General features: G+C 43.1%; 1 protein-coding gene and 1 pseudogene across 1 annotated transcript in view; one reads left to right on the top strand and one right to left on the bottom strand.

Moving 5' to 3' along the window:
- VOPP1 (VOPP1 WW domain binding protein) overlaps positions 1 to 23,060 on the bottom strand; it is a 102,032-nt gene that overhangs the window by 21,413 nt on the left and 57,559 nt on the right. The gene's annotated exons all lie outside the window — the stretch shown is intronic.
- On the top strand, positions 204 to 22,642 carry LOC129403326 (peroxisome biogenesis factor 2-like; annotated as a pseudogene).

Below are 23,060 nucleotides of genomic sequence, written 5' to 3'. Positions count from 1 at the left end.
CCCACACGGAAGGTGCTGAGAGGGTCCTGTCAGTGAGAGCCAAGCACACCGTGTTTGCTTCCCATCCCCATGTGCACAATCACAATGTCTCTTTCTGAGGAGTGCCAGGCAAGGTCTGCCAACTCTGCAACCAAAGTGAAGTAGAGAAACAGTAAGGAACCAAACACTGCTGACCCGCTCAGCACTCAAGCCAGATCTGCAGCATGGACAAGTCCAGGCAGGCCCCACAGAGTGAGTCTGTCTAATCTCTAGGTCTTTAATACACTTTGAGAGACTTTTATACATATACAGGTCATTCTCACTGTGAGACGGTAACTCATCAGAGTTTTTTGATCAGCATCTCCATGATAATCAGTGAAGACAACATTATTTTAAGCAGCAGAATTGGAGGTGAGTCACTGAGACAAGAGCAGCTATCTGGTACCACTCAATACAATGCTATTCTGGGGAACTGGTGTCACAGTCTCTCCATCCAGCCACTCAGGCACTGTGGCTACACTTATGCCTCTGTATATGTGTACATGTTGGTGAAAATGGGTGGAAATATTCTAGGGAGTTATAGGATTCCTTGCCTTTTTTTGTTTATTTGTATATGTTTGAGCTACACCTAGCAGTGTGCAGGGCTTACTCCTGGTTCTGTGTACTCCTGGCAAGGCTTGGAAGAACCTATGTGATGCCGTGCTGGGGATGAACTGAGTTTAAATTAAGCACCCTACCTGGCCCCAAGGACTTCTTGCTTTTAGGATAAATACAACGGAGTTCATACCGTCATCTATAGATAAAGAGTTAGAACTATTTCTACTCAAGATTTCATGAAGAGTCCTTAGAAACCAGATCAGAGTCTTGATCAATGTGATAATGTAGAAGACATAACTCAAAGGAGTACTTTGAGTATCTAAAAGACAGCTGTCCCTAGAGTACACAGCCTGTTGCAATCCCTCCTCTTGAGTGTGGAGGATCCTACAACTAGTCACAGATCAATTCCAGATTTGCAACATGACTGAAATTGTATAAAGTCATGTGCATAAGATAAAGCTTATGTGTAAGACTGCTGATGTATGTGGAGTCCCTGCTGGCTTTGAAGCAGCAGCTGCTTTTATAGCCTAGGGCTGGCACCATGCACAGAGGTCAGAGGCCAAGTGTTACCTCCAGATGCCTTCAAGGAAACCAAGATCTTAACCCTACTACTACAGAAAAATAAACTCTTCCATATTTTGAACAATTATGCAGGTTTAGCTCAAGATTTTGATGAGAAAACCTACTGACACATGTTTTCAGTTTTATGGGCTCCAAAGCAAAGGACCATCAACTGTAGTGCTGAGACCTGTTAGCTGCAGAAATTACAAGACAGTAAACATAATAAACAAGATAATAAAATGGCTGTCACACATATATGTTAAGGAAAGGTTTCTGGAATGACTTTCCAGTGACACCGGGATATATGGGAATATGATCTACAAGAATTATTTTGTGAAACTCGGATTTTGGTTCAATATACACTTGAACAGATGTATACTTGGTCGCAGGATAAAATGTATTTCTTCAAATTTCTTCCAAGTTATATTGTGGAAGCTACAACTCATAACTAAATACACTCATATTTCCTGGCATGTCCTGGGAAGCTTCTAGCCCAAATCTCCTGTCTTCTTGTTGTCACTGTGCTGAGATTCTTCCGTCTGCAGTGTCATCTGCCTGACACTACTGTGAAAGCGCTCCAAATTCTACCATGAGATATCTAGAATAATCAAAGGCCAGAAGGTACATCTCTCACAAAGATTCTCTTCAGTGGGAGGCCCCCTTCACTTGTCTACTCATGCACGTCCTCTGCTGCAGTTGAAGGTGTGAAGAGTGAGCATGCCTTGAGCTCACAGCCCTGGGAGGTGCCTCTGCCTCCATGTCGCTTCCTTTGTGTCTTTCTCTGGGTTTATTCCCAATGATCTTGAGCTGCCTCAACTCTGGGCACAGCTAGAACTAAAGAGTACTTGGCTCCCATCCAAGTAACGAGCACTTCAGTAACTAGCAGCTTGGTATAAACAAAGCAAGCAGGTACAGGAGTAAAAAAAGGATTGAGTAGATCCTATTTCAAGAGCTGAATTTGCTAACATTCTTCCCTTTCAGAGTTATACTCTATGAAAGAGTTATACTCTATGAAAGCACACTGTAACCTCAGTCTCAGTACCATTTTCTTTCTCAAGTTAGAGGAAGTATGACCCAAAAAGTCTACAACATTTATTTACTTATATTTTGGGTACTGTTCTTTGCAAACTGTTATTAGTAGGGTTTCATGCATGAAATATTCCAGCATCCACCCTCCACTCAGCTGCCCACTTCTCTCCACCATTGTCCCAGTGCCCTCTCTCACCACCTCCTTTTAATAGGTAAGCTTCCTACTAAAGACATGTTCTCAGCTTCTGCTTTTCAGGGGGCATTAATCCCTATTCTGTTTCTTCAAATCCCACATAAGAGAGATCATTCTGTGTCTGTCCAAGTAACGAGCCAATGAATGAAATGGCAAATTTCATTTAGCATGATACTCTCCAGCTCTATCCATGTGGCAGCAAATTTCATTATCTCATTTTTTTCTTATACTCGAGTTGTATTCCATTATGTACATATGTGTCACAGTTTCTTTTTTTTTTTTTTTTTTTTTTGCTCCAGCCCCAAAAAGAATTAATTTTTTTCTTTTTTTTTTTAATTTATTTATTTTTTATTAGTGAATCACTGTGAGGGTACAGTTACAGATTTATACATTTTTGTGCTCATGTTTCCCCCATACAAAGTTCGAGAACCCATTCCTTCACCAGTGCCCATTCTCCACCACCAGTAAACCCAGCCTCCCTCCCACCCTCCCCAGTCTCGTCTCTCCCCACCCCACACTGCCACTATGGCAGGGAATTCCCTTTTTTTTTTTTTTTTTAAATTTATTTATTTTTAATTAGAGAATCACCGTGAGGGTACAGTTACAGATTTATACACTTTTGTGCTTATACTTCCCTCATACAAAGTTTGGAACCCATCCCTTCACCAGTGTCCATTCTCCACCACCCGTAAACCCAGTGTCCCTCCCACCCTCCCCAATCCCATCTCCCCCCCACCCCACCCTGCCACTGTGGCAAGGCATTCCCTTCTGTTTTCTCTCTCTAATTAGCTGTTGTGGTTTGCAATAAAGGTGTTGAGTGGCCGCTGTGCTCAGTCTCTAGCCCTCATTCAGCCCGCAACTCCCTTCCCCCACATGGCCTTCGACTACAATGTAGTTGGTGATCGCTTCTCTGAGTTGACCTTTCCCCGGAACGTGAGGCCAGCCTCAAAGCCATGGAGTCAACCTCCTGGTACTTATTTCTACAGTTCTTGAGTGTTAGTCTCCCACTCTGTTATTCTATATACCATAGATGAGTGCAATCTTTCTATGTCTGTCTCTCTCTTTCTGACTCATTTCACTCAGCATGAAACTTTTCATGCCCATCCACTTGACTACAAAATTCTTGACCTCCTTTTTTCTAACAGCTGCATAGTATTCCATTGTATAGATGTACCAAAGTTTCCTCAACCAGTCATCCGTTCTGGGGCATTCGGGTTTTTTCCAGATTCTGGCTATTGTAAACAGTGCTGCGATGAACATACATGTGCAGATGTTGTTTCGATTGTACTTTTTTGCCTCTCTGGGATATATTCCCAGCAGTGGTATTGCTGGGTCAAATGGGAATTCAATATCTAATTTTTTGAGAGTCGTCCAAATTGTTTTCCAGAAGGGCTGAACCAGTCGGCATTCCCACCAGCAGTGAAGAAGGGTCCCTTTCTCCCCACATCCTCTCCAACAGCGGTTGCTTTTGTTCTTTTGGATGTGTGCTAGTCTCTGTGGTGTGAGGTGGTATCTCAAAGTTGTTTTGATCTGCATCTCTCTGATGATTAGTGATGCAGAGCACTTTTTCATGTGCCTTTTGGCCATTCGTATTTCTTCCTTGGTAAAGTTTCTGTTCATTTCTTCGCCCCATTTTTTGATGGGGTTGGATGTTTTCTTCTTGTAGAGTTCAACCAGTGCTTTATATACCATTGATATCAACCCCTTATCTGATGGGTATTGTGTAAATATCCTTTCCCATTCTGTGGATAGTCTTTGGATTCTGGTCACTGTATCTCTTGCGGTGCAGAAGCTTTTTAGTTTAATGTAGTCCCATTTGTTGATCTCTGTTTTTACTAGATTGCTTAGTTCCGTGTCACCTTTGAAGATACCTTTATCTTCAATATCGTGGAGGGTTTCGCCGACCTTGTCTTCAATGTACCTTATGGTTTGTGGTCTAATGTTGAGGTCTTTAATCCATTTTGATCTGACTTTTGTGCATGGTGTCAGGTCAAGGTCTAAACCCATTTTTTTGCATGTGGTTGTCCAGTTGTGCCAGCACCATTTGTTAAAGAGGCTTTCCTTGCTCCACTTCACATCTCTTGCTCCCTTATCAAAGATTAGATGGTCATACATTTGGGGTTGTGTGTAGGGATATTCCACCCTGTTCCATTGGTCTACGGCTCTGCCTTTGTTCCAGTACCATGCTGTTTTAATTGTTACTGCTTTGTAGTAAAGTTTGAGGTTGGGGATGGTGATGCCTCCCATCATCTTTTTCCCAAGAATTGTTTTAGCTATCCTTGGACGTTTGTTATTCCATATGAATTTTAGGATTGCTTGATCCATTTCTTTGAAGAATGTCATGGGTATACTTATAGGGATCGCATTGAATCTGTATAATGCTTTAGGGAGTATTGCCATTTTGACAACATTGATTCTCCCTATCCACGAGCAGGGTATATGTTTCCATTTCCTCATGTCCTCTTTGATTTCATGGAGTAGCGTTATGTAGTTTTCTTTGTAAAGGTCTTTTACTTCCTTGGTTAAGCTGATTCCGAGGTACCTGATTTTCTGGGGCACGATTGTGAATGGGATTGCTTTTTTCATGTCCCTTTCCTCTGCCTCATTGTTTGCATATATGAAGGCCATGGATTTTTGGGTATTGATTTTGTAGCCTGCAACTTTACTGTATAAGTCTATTGTTTCTAAGAGTTTCTTAGTAGAGGTTTTAGGCTTCTCTAGATATAGTATCATGTCGTCTGCAAATAGTGAGAGTTTGATTTCTTCCCTTCCTATCTGGATGCCCTTAATCTCTTTTTCTTGTCTAATAGCTATCGCAAGTACTTCCAGTACTATATTGAAGAGGAGTGGTGAGAGTGGGCATCCTTGTCTTGTGCCTGATCTCAGAGGAAAGGCCCTTAGTTTTTCCCCGTTGAGGATAATGCTTGCCGTAGGCTTGTGATAGATGGCTTCGACTATCTTGAGGAAAGTTCCTCCAAACCCCATTTTGGCGAGGGTTTTCATCATGAAAGGATGTTGGATCTTGTCAAATGCTTTCTCTGCATCTATTGATATGATCATATGGTTTTTATCTTTACTTTTGTTGATATGATGGATTATGTTGATTGATTTCCGAATGTTAAACCATCCTTGCATCCCTGGGATGAATCCCACTTGGTCGTGATGTATGATCTTTTTGATGAGTTGTTGGATCCTATTTGCTAGTATTTTGTTGAGGATCTTCGCATCGGTGTTCATCAGGGAAATTGGTCTGTAATTTTCTTTCTTAGTGGTGTCTTTGTTTGCTTTTGGTATTAGGGAGATATGTGCTTCATAGAAACTGTTTGGGAGAGTTCCTGTTTTTTCAATTTCCTGGAAAAGTTTGAGGAAAACAGGCAATAGGTCTTCTTTAAATGTTTGGAAGAATTCGCCAGTGAAACCATCTGGGCCTGGGCTTTTGTTTTTGGGGAGGTTTTTGATTACCGTTTCAATTTCCTTAACATTGATGGGTCTATTCAGGTATTCCAGGTCTTCTTTCTTCAGTGTTGGGAGATTATAGGAATCAAGGAATCCATCCATTTCTTTTAGGTTCTCCTTTTTTGTGGCGTAAAGACTTTCAAAGTAGTCTCTAATGATCTTTTGAATCTCACTGGTTTCTGTTATGATGTCCCCCTTTTCATTTCTGATTCGATTTATTAGAGTTTTCTCTCTTTCTTTCTTTGTGAGACTTGCTAGGGGTTTATCAATCTTATTTATTTTCTCAAAGAACCAACTCTTTGTTTCATTGATCTTTCGGATTGTTTTTTTGGTTTCGATGTCGTTAATTTCTGCTCTAATTTTTATTATTTCTTTCCTTCGGTCTGGTTTGGGGTCCTTTCTCTGGTCCTTTTCTAGGGTCTTGAGTCGTGAAGTCAAGCTATCTATGTGGATCCTTTCTTCCTTCCTGAGGAATGCTTGGAGAGCTATAAATTTTCCCCTTAACACGGCTTTAGCTGCGTCCCATAGGTTTTGGTAGCTCGTGTCTTCATTCTCATTTGTTTCTAAGTATCTTTTGATTTCTTCCTTGATTTCCTTCTTGACCCACTCATTGTTCAACATGGAATTGTTTAATTTCCAGGTGTTTGATTTGATTTTCCGTATTTGTGGGTGGTTAGCTTCTATCTTCAGCGCATCGTGGTCTGAAAAGATGGTTGATACAATTTCTATTTTTCCGATTCTATTGAGGTATGTTCTGGGGCCCAGTACATGGTCTATTTTTGAAAATGTTCCATGTGCACTGGAAAAGAATGTGTATTCTTTCTTTTTGGGGTGTAAGGCCCTGTATAGGTCTATTAGGCCTCTCTCTTCAATTTCTTCATTCAGAGTCAGTGTTTCCTTGTTGAGTTTTGTTCTTGTGGATCTATCTAGAGGTGATAAGGCCATATTGAAGTCTCCGACTACAATTGTGCTGTTAGTGATGTCCTCTTTGAAGTCTGTTAGGAGTCGTTTTAAATATTTAGCCGGTCGTTTGTTAGGAGCATATACGTTTAAGAGTGTGATTTCTTCCTGTTGTACATATCCCTTGATAAACAGAAAGTGACCTTCGCTGTCCCTTTTGATCTTTTTCATCCTGAAATCTATGTTGTCGGATACCAGGATGGCCACTCCAGCTTTTTTAAGGGGGTTGTTTGCTTGGAGGATTGTTTTCCATCCTTTGACTTTGAGTCTATGTTTACTCTGTTTGTTCAGGTGTGTTTCTTGCAGGCAACAGAATGTTGGGTTTAATTTCCGGATCCATTTAGCCACTCTGTGTCTTTTGATAGGTGCATTTAGGCCATTGACATTGAGAGAGATTATTGTGATGTGGTTTTGTGTCATCTTTCTGTGGGATTTGTTGTTCTTATGGGGCTCCTCCTTGTCTTACAGTAGCCCCTTTAGACCTTCTTTCAAGATTGGTTTTGAGTCTATGAAGTTCCTGAGCTGTTGTTTATCCGAGAAATAGTGTATAGTTCCTTCGAGTTTGAGTGAGAGTTTAGCTGGATAAAGTATTCTTGGTGAGGCATTCATTTCGTTGAGTTTTTTCACTATGTCCCACCATTGTCTTCGGGCTCGGAGGGTTTCTTCTGACAGATCGGCCGTAAATCTGAGGGGTGCTCCTTGGTATGTGATTTCCCTCTTTGACCTTGCTACTTGTAGAATTGTGTCTCTATCTACAGCATCCGCCATTCTGACTATGATATGCCTTGGAGTCTTTTTATTTGGGTCTCTTTTTGCTGGCACTCTTCGGACTTCTTGTATCTGGACGCCTGCCTTGTCCAGCTCTGGGAATTTCTTAGCGATGATGTCTTTGACTATGTTTTTTTCATTGGGGTTACTTCCCTGTGGTTCTGGTACTCCAATGATTCTTATGTTGTTCCTCTTGAAGTCATCCCCCAGGGCTCTGATTCGCTCTATAGCCATTTTGAGGTCTTTGGCCATTATTTGTTGCTGTCTGTAAGCTTTCTGCAGCTCATCCTCAAGCTCGCTGATTCTGTCTTCGGCTGTAGTCATTCTGCTGTTGAGGGCATCTAGTGAGATTTTTATTTCATCTACCGATTGCTTTATTTGTGAGACTTCGGTTCGAAGGTTTGAGATTTCTGCTCTCATTTCTGCTCTCATTTCTTCCTGTATTTTCTTGGTAGACCGTTCCAGCGCTTGATTCATCTCCTCCCTTAATTTATTGGATGTCTGTTCCATAGTTGCTTGGAGTAGGTCGACTCTCCTCCATATTTCCTCTCTGAATTGTTTATCTGAGAGGTCGTAGATGTTGGGAGACTCTTTTGAGGTTTCTAGTATCTTTTGTTCTCCCTCTCTTGGTGGAGGGGATTTTCGCTGTTTCTTCATATTGTCACGGAAGTGCAGAGTTGGAACCTTGTAGTTATTTATTCCTCTTCCTTTTTGTGGGAAGAAGGGGCTCCGATTGTGCTAAACTTCCCTTATTCACTGATAGGTTTTATACTGTCAGCCTAAGCTAATGGCTATTTTGCGTAAATGTTTGAGCTCGCAAAAGTGAGTTTTCAAAGGAATACACAGTACGGATTGAGCTGAGGTAGCAAAGAATAACTGCGGCCGCGTTAGCGTTGGCTGCTCTGAGAGGAGGCCACGCCCACTTTAGACCACGCCCACTAAGACACAGATAGAATGAATTCTATCAATTGTGGCCAAAGGAGAAGGCATGGAATGGTAGAAAAAAAAAAATAACTGCGGCCGAGTTAGCGTTGGCCGCTCCGGAAAGAGGCCACGCCCACTTTTTAGGCCACGCCCCCTGAGATGAGGACACGCCCCTAAGCAGCAGAGTGGGGATTGGTCAGGATCGGACGGCGGCGGCGGCAAGGTGCCAGGCAGGGGCTTCAGGAGAAGCCCCGAGCCGCGGCGGGCAGGGGGCGGGGAGGGGGGCTTCTCCGCGCTGAGGCAGGCTCTCCAAGGGATTGCCTGTTTACCTGCAGGATGGAGATTGGTCAGGATCCGATGGCGGCGGCGGCAAGGTGCCAGGCAGGGGCTTCAGGAGAAGCCCCGAGCCGCGGCGGGCAGGGGGCGGGGAGGGGGGCTTCTCCCGTATCACAGTTTCTTTATCCAGTCATCTGACCTTGGACACTTAGGTTGTTTGGCTATTGTGAATAGTGAAGCAATGAATACAGCAGTGCAAATGTCCTTCCTAAATTTAGTATTTGGACTCTTGGGGTAGATGCCCAGACACGGAATTCCTGGGAAGCTTGATTATTTTTTTGAGAAGTATTCATATTGTTTTCAAAAAAAGTTGAACCAGTCAACATTCCCATCAACAGAGAATGAGGGTCCCTTGAGGACAGATAATCTTTGATAAAAGAGCAAAAAACATATGTATATAGGTCAGAGAATATACCTATCTTAGAAGATGGGGAGTATAATGATTTTCTCACTCGCTTGTCAACATTCAACTTTAAGTGTGCAGCTCTCACTGTTTGGGATACAAATTTGGAACACCAGCAGCCATACAGATAATCATTGTCCACTGATTATCAGCTTTATTTCTCAAAACAGAGCACCCTTTATTTAGCTGAAGAGCGATTCACTCCAAGCATCCTTGTGGTTCATCTGCAGCCCTGGCCTGGCTCCCAGTGTGGATGCCAGCAAGTGTCAGACACTTGAAGAAGCACCAGTTACGCATGGGGTGACACTGTGACCCTCTTTCTTTCTACTGCTGTTTTCTTCCAACGAGCCCGCTCGTAAATGAAGTCCCACATACATACCTGCTGACATTCCAAATAGCTGGAATTATAAAAAGAAAGTGTAACATTGTGCTTAATTGTAAGTAGTAAACATTAGCAGGCAGTCTAGCATACCAAATAAATCACCAGGCAACATATCAGATCTAGTGATTGAGGCACAAGAACAGAATTTTCCTGCTCAATCCACTCTGCATGCCGCATTTGCAATGAAAGGAATAAGAATTACTCTTTTATATGAAAAACTCTTTATTGAATCACTGTGAGATGGAATCTTACAAAGTTGTTCATGGTTGGATTTCAGTCTTACAGTATTCCAACACCCATCCGTCCACCACTGTACATTTCCCAGCAGCAGTGTCCCCAGGTTTCCTCCCATCCCCCACCCCCATCCTCCGCCTGCCTCTATGGCAGCCACTTTTTCTTTTCTCTCTCTCTCTCTCTCTCTCTCCCTCCCTCTCCCTCTCCCTCTTCCTCTCCCTCTCTCTCTCCCTTCCTCTCTCTCTCTCTCTCTCTCTCTCTCTCTCTCTCTCTCTCTCTCTCTCTCTCTCTCCCTCCCTCCCTCCCTCTCTTTCTCTCCCCTCCTCCTTTTGGGCATTGTGGTTTGCTATATTCAGACTGAAAGGTTATCAAGAATATTTCTTGCCATCTTTTAACACTCTGATCTTGTCCAGCATGATCATTCCCACCTATTACTATCATACCGGTCTCTTCTCCACCTTACCTACCCTCAGCCCCCCCACACACTTGTGGTTAGTTCCAACCATTGACCAGTCCTCCTAGCCCCTGTTTTCCCTGGCCAAGGATATTAGTCTTCTGCTATATATATAGTTATATATATTTATATATATATTTCATATATATATTTCTATGTATCTATATATAGATACATATCTATATATAGTATAGTCTTCTACTATATATATTTTATATACCACAAATGAATACAGTCATTCTGTATCTGTCCCTGAAAGTATCACTCAACACAATACTCTCCATGTCCATCATTTTACAGGCAAATTTCATGACTTCATTTTTCCTAACAGCTGCAGAGTATTCCACTGTGTAGATGTGCCAAAATTTCTTTATCCATTCATCTGTTCTCAGCACTCAGGTTGTTTCCATATTCTAGCTACGGTGAAAACACACAGCAGAAACACCATCTGCATTCCTATGTTCATTGCAGCACTATTCACGACAGCAAGAATTACTTTTAACTCTATCCACTCTTCCACAAATCTCTTTATGGGTCTATAACTGAGACATGCAGGGTTCCTTTAAAAGAGGGAAAGACCATGTAGCTGCAGAAACTGGTCCTGAAATTTCTACCTGTTTGTTAGCAAGTGTTCTGTGCTAGGTGCTGGGATAGAAATAGAAATTTCTGATGAGATAAGAGAACAGTACAGGACAGCTCGTGTGAGCAGGAGCTAACTGTTATTAAGTATACCGCCGAGATAAAATCAGGTGTCATGTCTCCTGTAAACAATATGAGATCTTGTCCCAAGGGAATACAGTGTAAAGGAGGTGTTTGTCTAGAAGCAGCGCTGCCTGATTACAGTTTAACTGTCAGAAGAGCAATTAAAAGCAAATGCAGCAGAAGGGCCCTCTGGCTATGTCACATTTAGTGCTGTTCACGAGGAAGGAAGTCTCACATACTTATTCTGACATGGTTAGTCTAAGCCTTTGGGTCACATACACCTCATGTGTAGAAAAGATAGCATATTATGGCAAGGAATGGTCAATGTTAATAAAGTCATATAATCTTTCTATTAAAAAATAGCCAAAGTTTATAAGCAAACTTTGCCATGAGATGCAAAATAATAACACATATTTAAACCAAATGTTCAAAATTATGTCAACCATTGGAGGAGAAACTAAAACAATAAAGGAACTACTAAGGTGTTTCTCTTTACCCACTCTTACGTGGCTTTCAGTACCATGTGCGTTACTTCACAGAGGGGAAGCATGAGCCAGGTGTCTCCACACAGTTTCCTAGGCTAGAATCAAGACATTACATTTAGGGACACTGCGCCAGGCTGTCTCATCAGGGGCAACTCCCTGCCCCGAGAGAGCGCCGACAGCCAAAAACCTCCAGAACTTAATCCCCGTCATGGTCATGGCTGTTCCCCACAGGCCTGGACGAGCCTCATCCATGAGTGAATCTGCTGTAGAATTCCCAGAGACATCTCAGACGCCACACCACTGATGTACCAAGAGTAGTACACCGTATCTGATGGGATTTTAAGCATAAGGCGATATAACAATCTTCACACACTCTCCTCTATACAAAATTAATTATTTTGGTTCTGCTTTGGGGGGACAGTTTGGGATTTGGGGTGGAAACATTCGAAGTATGGTGGTGGGAAGATGCAAAGGTAGTGGGATTGGTGTTCAAATATTAAATGTAATGAATTATTGTGACAACTTTATACAAATAAAATGAAATAATTTATAAAAATGAAAGTACATTTAGGGACTGGGGCAGAGAGAGTATAGAAGGCAGGGTGCCGGCCTTGCAGTCAGCCTGACTGATTCCCAGCACTACACATGGTGCCTGAGCGCCTCCAGCAGTAAATGCTGGGCAATGAGATGGGCACTGTTGGGTGTGGCCCCAAAACAAAATTATTCAGGATAGTAAAGACCTTCAACTCACCTGTGAGAAATCAGCTCCTCGAAAAAACTAAACATACCCTCTGAGGTTTGGAGAAAATTCTAAAGGGAAATAAGAAAGAGGGTGCAGAGAGGGTGCGGTGGGTAGGGTGGACACTTGCCTGGCATACAACTGACCCAGGTTTCATCTCCAGCCACCTACTAACTCCTCCAAATCCCTCCAGGAGTGACCCTTGAGCCAGTAGTAAGCCCCGAGCACCACAAGATGTGGCCCAGCTACCTCCCCACAGGAGGAGGATAAAACTTGGGGGGGCTTGATCCTTAGCCCACTTAATCACTGTATCATTGTCATCCCATTGTTCATCTATTTACTCGAGTGGGCACCAGTAACGTCTCTATTACCCTCAGCCCTGAGATTTTAGCAGCCTCTCTTTACTTGTCTTTCCTAATGATTGGAGGTGCTTTCGGGGTCAGGGGAATGAGACCTATTGTTACTGTTTTTGGCATACCGAAAACTGGTAGCTTGCCAGGCTCTGCCATGCAGGCGGGATACTCTTGGTAGATTGTGGCTCTCCAAGAGGTATGTATATATGTTACTGTATTTTGGATATGAATACACCATGGGGAGTTTGCCAGGCTCTCCCAAGTGGGCAACAGACTCTCGGTATCTTGTCAGGTTCTGTAAGAGGGAGAACTAGGGTTATTAGATGTCGCATGGCCATATTACTTCTAGGAGTTTGGTTTTATAGTCTCTGGATGTTGGCCGTTGATGGGATTACATGGCAATGGGTGCAGTCCCTAGGTGTGACTGCCTAGCTACTGGAAAATGGGGGATCTGAGTGGAAGAGTCCCAGTGCCAATCTGAGCAGCCTTGGAGATCTCAGCCCCAGGTCCCGCACACCTGGGTTCTTCTGCTGGCTCCCCCATGTGTGAGGCTCATCTAAATGTGTGGAGATTGGCCTGAGCCCCCTTAATATCCTGTAAAAATATCTTTTATGAGCCCAAAGACCTGTGTGTACTCTTTGTACCCAGTTATCCAGCCCTCAAACATGGGACTTTCTTGGTCTACCAGCCCACAAGGAAGCATCCACTGTCGACTGCAGGGTTTATTACATTTTATTTCTAAAAGATCCGGGTCTGGTCATATTCTTTGCATGGGTTCACAGGGCTTTATTTCTTCTCTTCTCCAGGAAACAATCAAGCAATCCAGTTGGTTAAACCTTCGTTCTCTGGCATCAGCAAGAATGCCGGCTTTCTCTCCACACTACGGTCTCCTACACTCACCATTTATATGGCTGAATTATAAATAACTTTCCATTAATTAAACATTCTAATCTATTCTTAGTAAGCTAAGTCTTCTCATACTGTGTTGGTACAGCACAGCCTCGGGCCCTAAATATGGGACATAGAGTATAACAAAAAGGAAACTTAAGTCTGTTACTTATTTCAGCCAGTTAGAAGTCTACCGCTTAAGATAGTTACTATTACTATTAGTTTAAAGGAAGCACCATGCAAAAGAAGCACTTTCTGTTGGGACCCAGCTCCTTCTGGCCCTCTCTGGAGGAGCCACAGAGATAACCCAGCACAGCTTCAGCCAAATGTGAAGTGGAATCTCCCCATTTCTGAAGGCTGTCTAATCCAAAATCTGAGATCCCCCAAGAGTTTGTAAGCTGCCTAGACTAAGACCAAAGGAAGATGGAAAAAGAAAATCACCTGGGGCTGAGCAATAGCACAGCGGGTAGGGAATTTGCCTTGCACGTGGCTGACCAGGGTTCGATTCCCGGCATGCCATATGATCCCCCGAGCCCTGCCAGGAGTGATTCTAAGTGCAGAGCCAGGAGTAACCCCTGAGCAGCAAGAAAGAAAGAAAGAAAGAAAGAAAGAAAGAAAGAAAGAAAGAAAGAAAGAAAGAAAGAAAGAAAGAAAGAAAGAAAGAAAGAAAGGAAGGAAGGAAGGAAGGAAGGAAGGAAGGAAGGAAGGAAGGAAGGAAGACAGAAAGAAAGAAAGAAAGAAAGAAAGAAAGAAAGAAAGAAAGAAAGAAAGAAAGAAAGAAAGAAAGAAAGAAAGAAAGAAAGAAAGAAAGAAAGAAAGAAAGAAAGAAAAAGAAAGCCACTTAACAAAGTGAGTCCTGGCCCCCTGCCTGGAATGAAAACTGAGGAAGAGATGGATCTGGACTGAGAGTTAAAAGGGAGGCAAGCAGGAAGAGAGGGAAGGTGCAGGATGTACCCGACCCACGCTCTCTTCCAATAGGCTGTCCTAAATCTAATCAGTGAGGTCAGCTCGCTGTCATGATAAAAAGAAGAAAAACTAATTTTTATGGTACTTAAATTATATGTTAATTTGGAAAAAATCATAAGAGATTTTTCCCAGATCTTTCCCTATAGCTTGTGAACAACAGGATCAATACAGGATGCTGATCCTGTTTTCAGTCAAATCAACAGCAAAATATCAATGATGAAGTCAATACTGAATTCACTAGAGATACTTCTTCCAGGCTGATATTTTCTAAACATAAATGAAGGACATTAGTGAGATGAGTATGAATTAGTGCCAAATAATCAGAAAACATTGGTACCTTCTCTTCTACAGTATCCTCCAGAATCCTTCACAGAGGCCACACCATGCTCTATAGCCCTAAAAATCACTGTATTATGGTATACTGTCATCCCATTGTTCATCAATTTGTTCGAGCGGGCACCAGTAACATCTCCATTTGTCCCTGTCGTGTGTTAGTGTAGCCCAATGGCATATTGGGGGCTCTTTCAGGATCAGGGGAATGAGGACCATCGTTATTAGTGTTTTTGGCATATCGAGTATGCCACGGGTAGCTTGCAGGTTCTGCCATGAGGGCGGGATACTCTCGGTAGCTTGCCAGGCTCTCTGAGAGGGATAGAGGCTTTGGGGGCGGCCTCTAATCACCTTTACAGGTGTTCCCAGTCTACCAAATGTAAGCTTTTGGTCAGCTGGCATAAGATACTCCCTACCCATTTTTCATAATTACCACACCACATTTGATTAGAGGCAAGAAGATGGTGCCGATGCCCCCTAAACCCGGCTCACCATCTTGCCTTAGACAACACATGGCTCAGCACGCCAGGCATGGAACTCTATGCATGATCTCTGCTGGAACTCTACGTGTGATTCCTGATGGATTCCTCTACACCGGCTGTTTTGCAAGATTCGGACAGAATGTGCCAACGCGGGGCACAGAGAAACAGCAGTGGTAGCCGCAGTGTCACTGCCTGCCCCGGCCAGGGAGTCGCAGGGCCATCGGACATAGAGCGGTGGTGGCAGTGTGTGCAGTGGCTCATCCACTGTGGGATGCTGTCGTCAACCACGGGCTGACCTAGGATTCAGCGCAGCTGTTCGACCTGGCACAGACCCTCCGAAGTAGAATCCTGCTCTGCCAGCTGCTCAACAACCTCCGGGCGCACTCCATCAACCTCACGATCAACCTGAGGCCATAGATGTCCCAGGTGCTTCCCAGAGACTCAGGCAGGTGTGTGTTTGTCAGTGTGCAGATTGTTATAACATGCCAGCTGACCAAAAAAAAAAAGTCCTAAAAATAGCGCTGTTTATTTTTCAAACAAGTCCTTTTAAATTAGCAAAGTGGGCTGTTTGCTTCCTAAGGATATTCTGCCTCTGAACCTTGAAACATTTCAGTTTCCCATCATGGAGACACTCTAGATGTCTTCATCCAGGAGCTACACTCCTCCTTTCCCCAGTACTGGGTCGGTCACAACCAAGTCTTCCTTCCTATAAGAAGCATCGTTGATCTGAAGTAATTATCTATGGCATAATATAACAGACCATTTCCTTGGCCTTGCTCAGAGCTCCAGTGTGCATGCGAGGGACTCACCTGAATGAGGAAGCAGAAAGTCCTCCTGTGGGACACGACTCAAACAGGAGCTGAGTGGTCTGGGAGGAGGAATCTGACTGCTGTCTTATGCTGCAGTTCTTGGTGGCTCTTGACTTTGGCTCACACAGGAATTACTGGGAAGCTTTAAAAATGCTTGTGCTCACTAGCTGGGCATGACCTCTCAGATACTCTGCAGCTGGATTGAGAACCAAGGTCCTAAATTTGGGCATATCATCCGTGTTTGTGTTAAGCAGAATGACCTTAACATAGAAAGCTGACCCTGCACAATGGGCAATACATGACCTACCCCATAGTTGCACTTATAGTACACTTTGTCACTCCTAACCCCCTAATGCTGCTGGAAGGCTAGATTAGGTGCCATCAGTACTGTAGGATGTATAGAATCTAGTATCACCAGGCTATTCATTAAAATGCAAAATGAGCAAGAACTTTTCTCAGCGATTCTATTTCTGCAGTTCCCCCATGACAAAAATAAGCTTTAATGTTAAAGACACAGTACATAGGGAGACTTTTATTGAGTTCTGGAGCACAATATAATTCTTTCTGCAAACTCCTGGGACTAAAAAACATTTGAATTCATGAATGATAATATATGTAAATCATGTCTTACACAAATACCACCAGCAGGATCTGCACTGAAAGACACAAGGAATCTGCCAAAGTAATCAAACAAGCAGGAATCAAACAATGAGGACTTGTTTAATCAAACTGAACTGAGAGGTCTACCTTGGTAGCTATGTAAGCAAACCAAAACCTGAGCCAGAATCAACTATCAGTGCCTCAAGGTTAAGAAGAACAATCACAGGCAGCCAGCAAGCTATCCCTATCTGGGAAAGTTTGCATGTTTGTGCAAACATGCAAAAGCCACAATCAGTCAAATCATTTCCTTATCTGCTTCTCTATAAAATCTCCCCTAACTGCTGTCAGTGGGGTGTTCCAAACCACTTCTGGTTCAGTGCTGCTGAATCTGAATCAATGTTCGTTCAAATAAACTCTGTTTTTTAAATTTTAGCTGAGGTGCCATGGTTTGTTGTAGGATAACATTGGTTTGTCCTTTCAGCCTTGCTGCCGGGAGCTTAAGTTTACTGGGTTGCTCCCATAACAGTGCTCCAATTCCTCTGTGTTTATTTGTAACTTCTTTATTTGTGCTGTTGACTTGTAAATATTGTTCTTCTCTTCTCCTTAAATCCTTTGCATGGTTAATTCAGAGCATGTCCTTTTTGTATGGACACAGGAAGACGGTTAATGCTATGCTTTTGTAACTTGGGAGTTAATTGACTCTGAATGATATTCTCCCCTGGGCATCTATTCGCTCCACTTAAGCTTCAGTTGCCCTTCCTTCCTAGCACCCCGAAAGCAGGACGGATGGATGGACCCAGGGCAAGCTATGAGCTACCCTGGCATCAAAATGGGCCTGCAAAGAGCCATAATACTCAACTACAAGTTAAGAGCATGATCGTGGACAAATTCTGTCATGATCTAAAAAGTAATAACTAGAATTCGGACTCTGCTAGGGTTAGGAAAGATTAATCTGGCCTGAGCACTGAATTCTGAATCTGTGGCGAGATGTCCCCAGGAGAGCCACCCTACAAGTTCAATGTATCTCTTACTGTGTCCATACAAAATAACTAATATTAAGAAGTAAAATTAAGATGCTAATTAAGATGTTAATTAAGTTATTGGATTAAGGAGAGGAGGAACACCTCTAGGTGGTATTTCTGCCCTTGAGCCATATGGGCAATCAGGAAGGGCTTTTGATATGTAGATATGCTATCCCCAAATGTTGGGGAGTTGGAGAGAGACAAGAGACAGAGCAAGGCAGCAAGATGGAGTGTGGAGAGACTAGCAAGGGGGACAGAGGGAGAATAATGTAGGGAAGAAAGCAGGAGCAGGCGCGTGAAGAGTGAGAGCCCAGGCTGTGAGAGGGAGCGTGGAGAGATGAGCAGGAGAGACAGGAATGAGGAGCAGTGTGAGACTAGAATCGTGGGCTTAGTGAGACTGGAACAGGTGCGTGGGAAGAACGGTATAAACAGCAACTGATCACCAACCAGCTTAGCCCTCGTTTCCTCCTTTCCACCACAACCAGTGGTATTTTTCAGCTTATTCTAAGGACAAGAAAATGCAACCAACCTATACAAAAAAATCCTCTTTTATAAATCCAACATGAACCAAGAGAAAAATGAAATTTTCCTTTCGAGTATCTGTCCCAAACCTGATACCCTCCTCACCTCCAGGCTGCAAAGCAAAGGCTGTTCCAGGTGCTTCATCGTGGACTGTAACATGGCTCAGAAAAGGGGCTCATGGAGGGATGTCCAGTGAGCCCTCTGCTCCATTCCACCAGCAGCCAAGCCTTCTGGCCCTCCTCACTCTCCAGCAATTCTAGCCAAGTAGAGCACATACTGTGGCTGACCTGGCTGGGGTCTGACAGCAGTGTCATGGGGCCACCCCACTCAATAGCACATCCAGGGCCAGTGGCCACCTTGTGTTTCAGGGAACCCAAACCTGGTGCTAGTACCTCCAGCATCACCTACCAGATGGCCTCCAGGTACTATCTCTACTGGGTCTTTTTCTGGGATCTTAATCTGACACCTGGGAACAACATTTCGCCTTTTCCCTGAATTAATTATTTACAGCAGACGAATGATACCTGAGAAACACAATAAACCAGAGTACCATGATGCTTTACCAGAAGCTTCCTCCCCCACAGCCATCTCCACCTCAGGGTCTCCTTTGCTAACGGCAGGCAATCAGAAAGTGAGTGACTGACTCCCTCCCCTTCACCTCATGGTCCCAACACGCCAGCTCCCTCCCTGGAGGTGCTGGTGTGCAAGTGACAGCTACTGGACACATGCTGAGGAGTCACTGTGTGACAATGGTGTGTGGCCATCGATTATTTCATTCTTTTGCCTTTGTATGTAAGCAAATGTTTCCCCTCCACAGGGCCCCTCCCACCCTCTCCTCTGAGCTGGAACATGGACAGATGCTCTTGAATGTCAGTAGAGCTGACTTCACAAGCTTCAGGCTCTCTTTCAATGGTTCTGAGATCAGAACCAAAAACTGAAATAAATGAGCAAACAGAATGTCCAGAAGCCCAAAGCCCTGCACCACTTTTGCTTACTTCATGGAACAAATATGACCCACTTATGCAAGAGACCTCAGAGAGGCTGGGGTGCAACATTAACACCTGCTGTCAGTGATTTTATCTATAAAACAGGGTCAGGATAGTCTCAGTGTTCTAAAAGATTACAGTAAATCAAGGATTATCTTTGAAGTTAAACCTCTCAAGCAGTCAACTCTCTAGAGGATCACTGTGTTATTCTTACTCTTAAGTCACTGATTCAGGAGACCTCATCTACTCCAGCCTCTCCTCTGCTTCCTAGGAGCGATAACCAGTTTCACTGGTACCTGTGAAGAACAGGATAAACAGGAAACCTACACACTTAAACCACTATTTTTCTGGTCTATTCAAAATCTTGGGCCTATTTAAAATCACATGGAAAATGTTTTCAAGCAACTGTTCATGCACCTGACTTTTGGGAAGCCCCAATATGTCGCCCCTAAGTTGTCTGGAAGTTCAGTGAGCTGTTGGTGGCCCCCAGCTCATCCCCCACCAGACTGTGCTCAGTGTTTCAGTTTGTTCTTGGCAAGCAAATTGGCCCCTAATCATCTAAAATCCATAAGTAAATAAGCTTGAATATTTGTCTCTGCTACAATACCAAAGTTTGATTAGTCATCCATATTTTGTTCCCTATGCTCTAAATTATTCTGAACAGTAGAAAAACATGTCACAAAATAAGCAAGATTAGACTATAGCAGAGACAGATGAGAAACTTTAACCAAGAACACAGCAGCCTATGGGCTGAGCTGAACTGCTGAAAGTCTGTTGACTTCTCTGTCCTAAACACTTTCCATCACGGAAGCATGTGGCCAGATTATCTGCACCTTCTCCAATCTTCTCCTGGTACAAAATCCAGATAACCTTCAGTAGTCACTATAAATAGGTTTCAATCCAGAAACCTGGAGAGACCAAGTGGAGCGAGGAATAGTCTGCTTCCTGAGAAACATTTCAGAAAAATTTACGTAGAGCTTGGCTGTTCCGCACACTCCTAAGCTCCTGGATAATTTGAAGCAAGTATTTACACAAATATTTGCAGACAAAATCCCCACTTGCAGGATTAAAGACCTCAACATCAGACCAGAATCCATAAGGTACATTGAAGACAAGGTCGGTAAAACCCTCCATGATATTGAAGCTAAATGTATCTTCAAAGATGACACACAACTGATCAACCAAATGGAAACAGAGATAAACAAATGGGACTCTATTAAACTAAGAAGCTTCTGCACTGCAAAAGATACAGTAACCAGAATACAAAGGCAATCTAAAGAATGTGAAAGGATATTCACCCAATACCCATCTGATAAGGGGTTGATATCAAGGGTATATAAGGCGTTGGTTGAACTCTATAAGAAGAAAACATCCAACCCCATCAGAAAATGGGGCAAGGAAATGAACAGAAACTCTCTCAAGGAAGAGATGAATGGCCAAAAGGACCATGAAAAAGTGCTCTTCATCACTAATCATCAGGGAGATGCAGATCAAAACAACTATGGATACCACCTCACACCACAGAGACTTGCACAATCCAAAAGAAAAAAAGCAACCGCTGTTGGAGAGGATGTGGGGAGAAAGGGACCCTTCTACACTGCTGGTGGGAATGCCGACTGGCTCTGGCCTTTTGGAAAACAGTATGGATGCTTCTCAAAAAATTAGAAATTGAGCTCCCATTTGACCCAGCAATACCACTTCTGGGAATATTAATCCCAGAGAAGCAAAAAAGTATAGTCTAAATGACATCTGCACTTATATGTTCATTGCAGTACTGTTTACAATAGCCAGAATCTGGGAAAAAAACGAGTGCCCGAAAACAAATGACTGGTTATAGAAAGTTTGGTACATCTATACAATGGGATACTATGCAGCTGTTAGAAAAGATGAAGTCATGAATTTTGCATATTAGTGGATCAACATGGAAAGTATCATGCTAAGTGAAATGAGTCAGAAAGAGAGAGACAGACATAGAAAGATTGCGTTCATCTGCGGAATATAAAATAACATAATAGGAGACTAACACTCAAGAATAATAGAAATAAGTATCAGGCGGTTTGCTCCATGGCTTGGAAGCCGGCCTCACATGCTGGAGGAAAAGGCTCAGATAGAGAAGGGAACACCAAGTAAAATGTGGTTGGAGGGCCCGCTCGGGAAGGGAGATGCATGCTGAAAGTAGACTATAGATTAAACGTGATGTCCACTCAATACCCCTATTGCAAATGACAACAACCAAAAGGAGAGAGAGAGAGAACAAAAGGGAATGCCCTGCCACAGAGGTGGGGGTGGGGGTGGGGGTATGGGACTGGAGAGTGGGAGGGATACTGGGTTCATCGGTGGTAGAGAATGGACTCTAGTGGAGGGATGGGTTCTTGAACATTGTATGACAGAAACACAAGCATGAAAATGTGTAAATCTGTAACTATACCCTCACAGTGATTCACTAATAAAATAATAATAATAAACTAAATAAAAAAGTCCCCACTGCCATAACCAGAGGCTTACACACCCCTGAACGTGCTATAGGAAAGGGGAAGGAGCATTCACCTCAGGAAGCGGTGGCACTGTGGACCTTCAAAGAAGGCATGACTTCAGGAGAATTTGAAGAGGACAGACTGAGTGCTAAGAATAAGTCAGCTACATACACGGAAGCCCTGACTTTATTCAGTGCTTTCATGAATTTAAGTCAGGACTGTGACTCCACCTGAGGTAGAAGTGAAAGCATTCCTGTGGCTTTTCTTGTGGAGATCCACCGTCTACTCTGAAAATGCTGCTGTGGGAGAGTCAGTTTTGAATATCCAGTATAAAAATGATTTTTTCTCAAAATAACCAACTACCAAGTAAGAGTCAGAAGCTCTGGTTTGCTTTCGATGTGATTGGGGGGCTGTGGTCAGAAGAACACTGACAGGGTTTGTTTCATAACCACCAGCCAGCATCATCTGGGTAAGTGAAGCCATGTTTGAACTTTACAGCTGGACATTTGAAGTGAGGTGGGTTAATCAATTTTTTGATTTTCCTACAAAGAGGCATGTCTACCACTTTAACAAAATGTCTCCTAGGCATTCATTCTGTGTTTCATAAGCCCCAGAGTACACAGGAAGCTGGCTTTGAGCATATGAATAGGAAACTTCTCTGGCATGGTTTTGCTAACCATGGTTTTTCTTTTTGCTAACTTTCTGGTTTTTCTCTTGCCCTTTATCAATACCCAAAAGTTTAAAGCCAAGTTATCCTCATGGTATCCCTATCACTGGTGCTCCTAACAGCGACAGGACACTAGCTACCACTGTAAAGAATGCTGGCTATGTGGAGAGTGACCCACCATGCCTCACACCGTAGGCTGCAAGTAGACCTTCTATTACTCCTGTGTCAAGAGCAGTTTTGTGTGTGACATCAACTTTACTTGTCCCAAGTGTGGTGTGAAAGTATGTAGTGTGCAGCCATTGAAAGTGGGGCTTGAGGTGCCAGAGGTGAGAGCTCTTTAGACACTGAAGTGCTCTCTCTGAGGAAAATAGTATTACTATATTTAAATCCTTGATATTAATCATACCAAGGACATCTAAATGTCTCTCATGAGGGCATGCTGCTTGGCTGCCATATTCTATCTTTCCAGATAAATTCTTATCATCAAAATCATGTGATTCTAAGTATCTTATGAAAATACTTTTTTTTAAGCAAATGATTGCATTCAATTTTAATGTTATGGATAACAAATAGTTTTTGTTAGATGATCACTAGGAATGCTTCTTTATTTTGCTGCTACCTGAAAAGAGGTTAAACTGTAAAAATAAAAAAGGATTTGAGTTCTTCTATATGCCAGCATGAAAGAAGGGTAAATCAACAGGACGAAATGTGTTTCCTTAACAACTTCCAGGCAAGGAAGGAGGCAACAGAGATTATCAA

Source organism: Sorex araneus, chromosome 3 (assembly GCF_027595985.1).
Source record: "Sorex araneus isolate mSorAra2 chromosome 3, mSorAra2.pri, whole genome shotgun sequence".
Lineage (NCBI taxonomy): Eukaryota > Metazoa > Chordata > Mammalia > Eulipotyphla > Soricidae > Sorex > Sorex araneus.
Note: the sequence above shows the minus strand (reverse complement) of the source record. Positions and strands in the feature narration are given on the sequence as shown.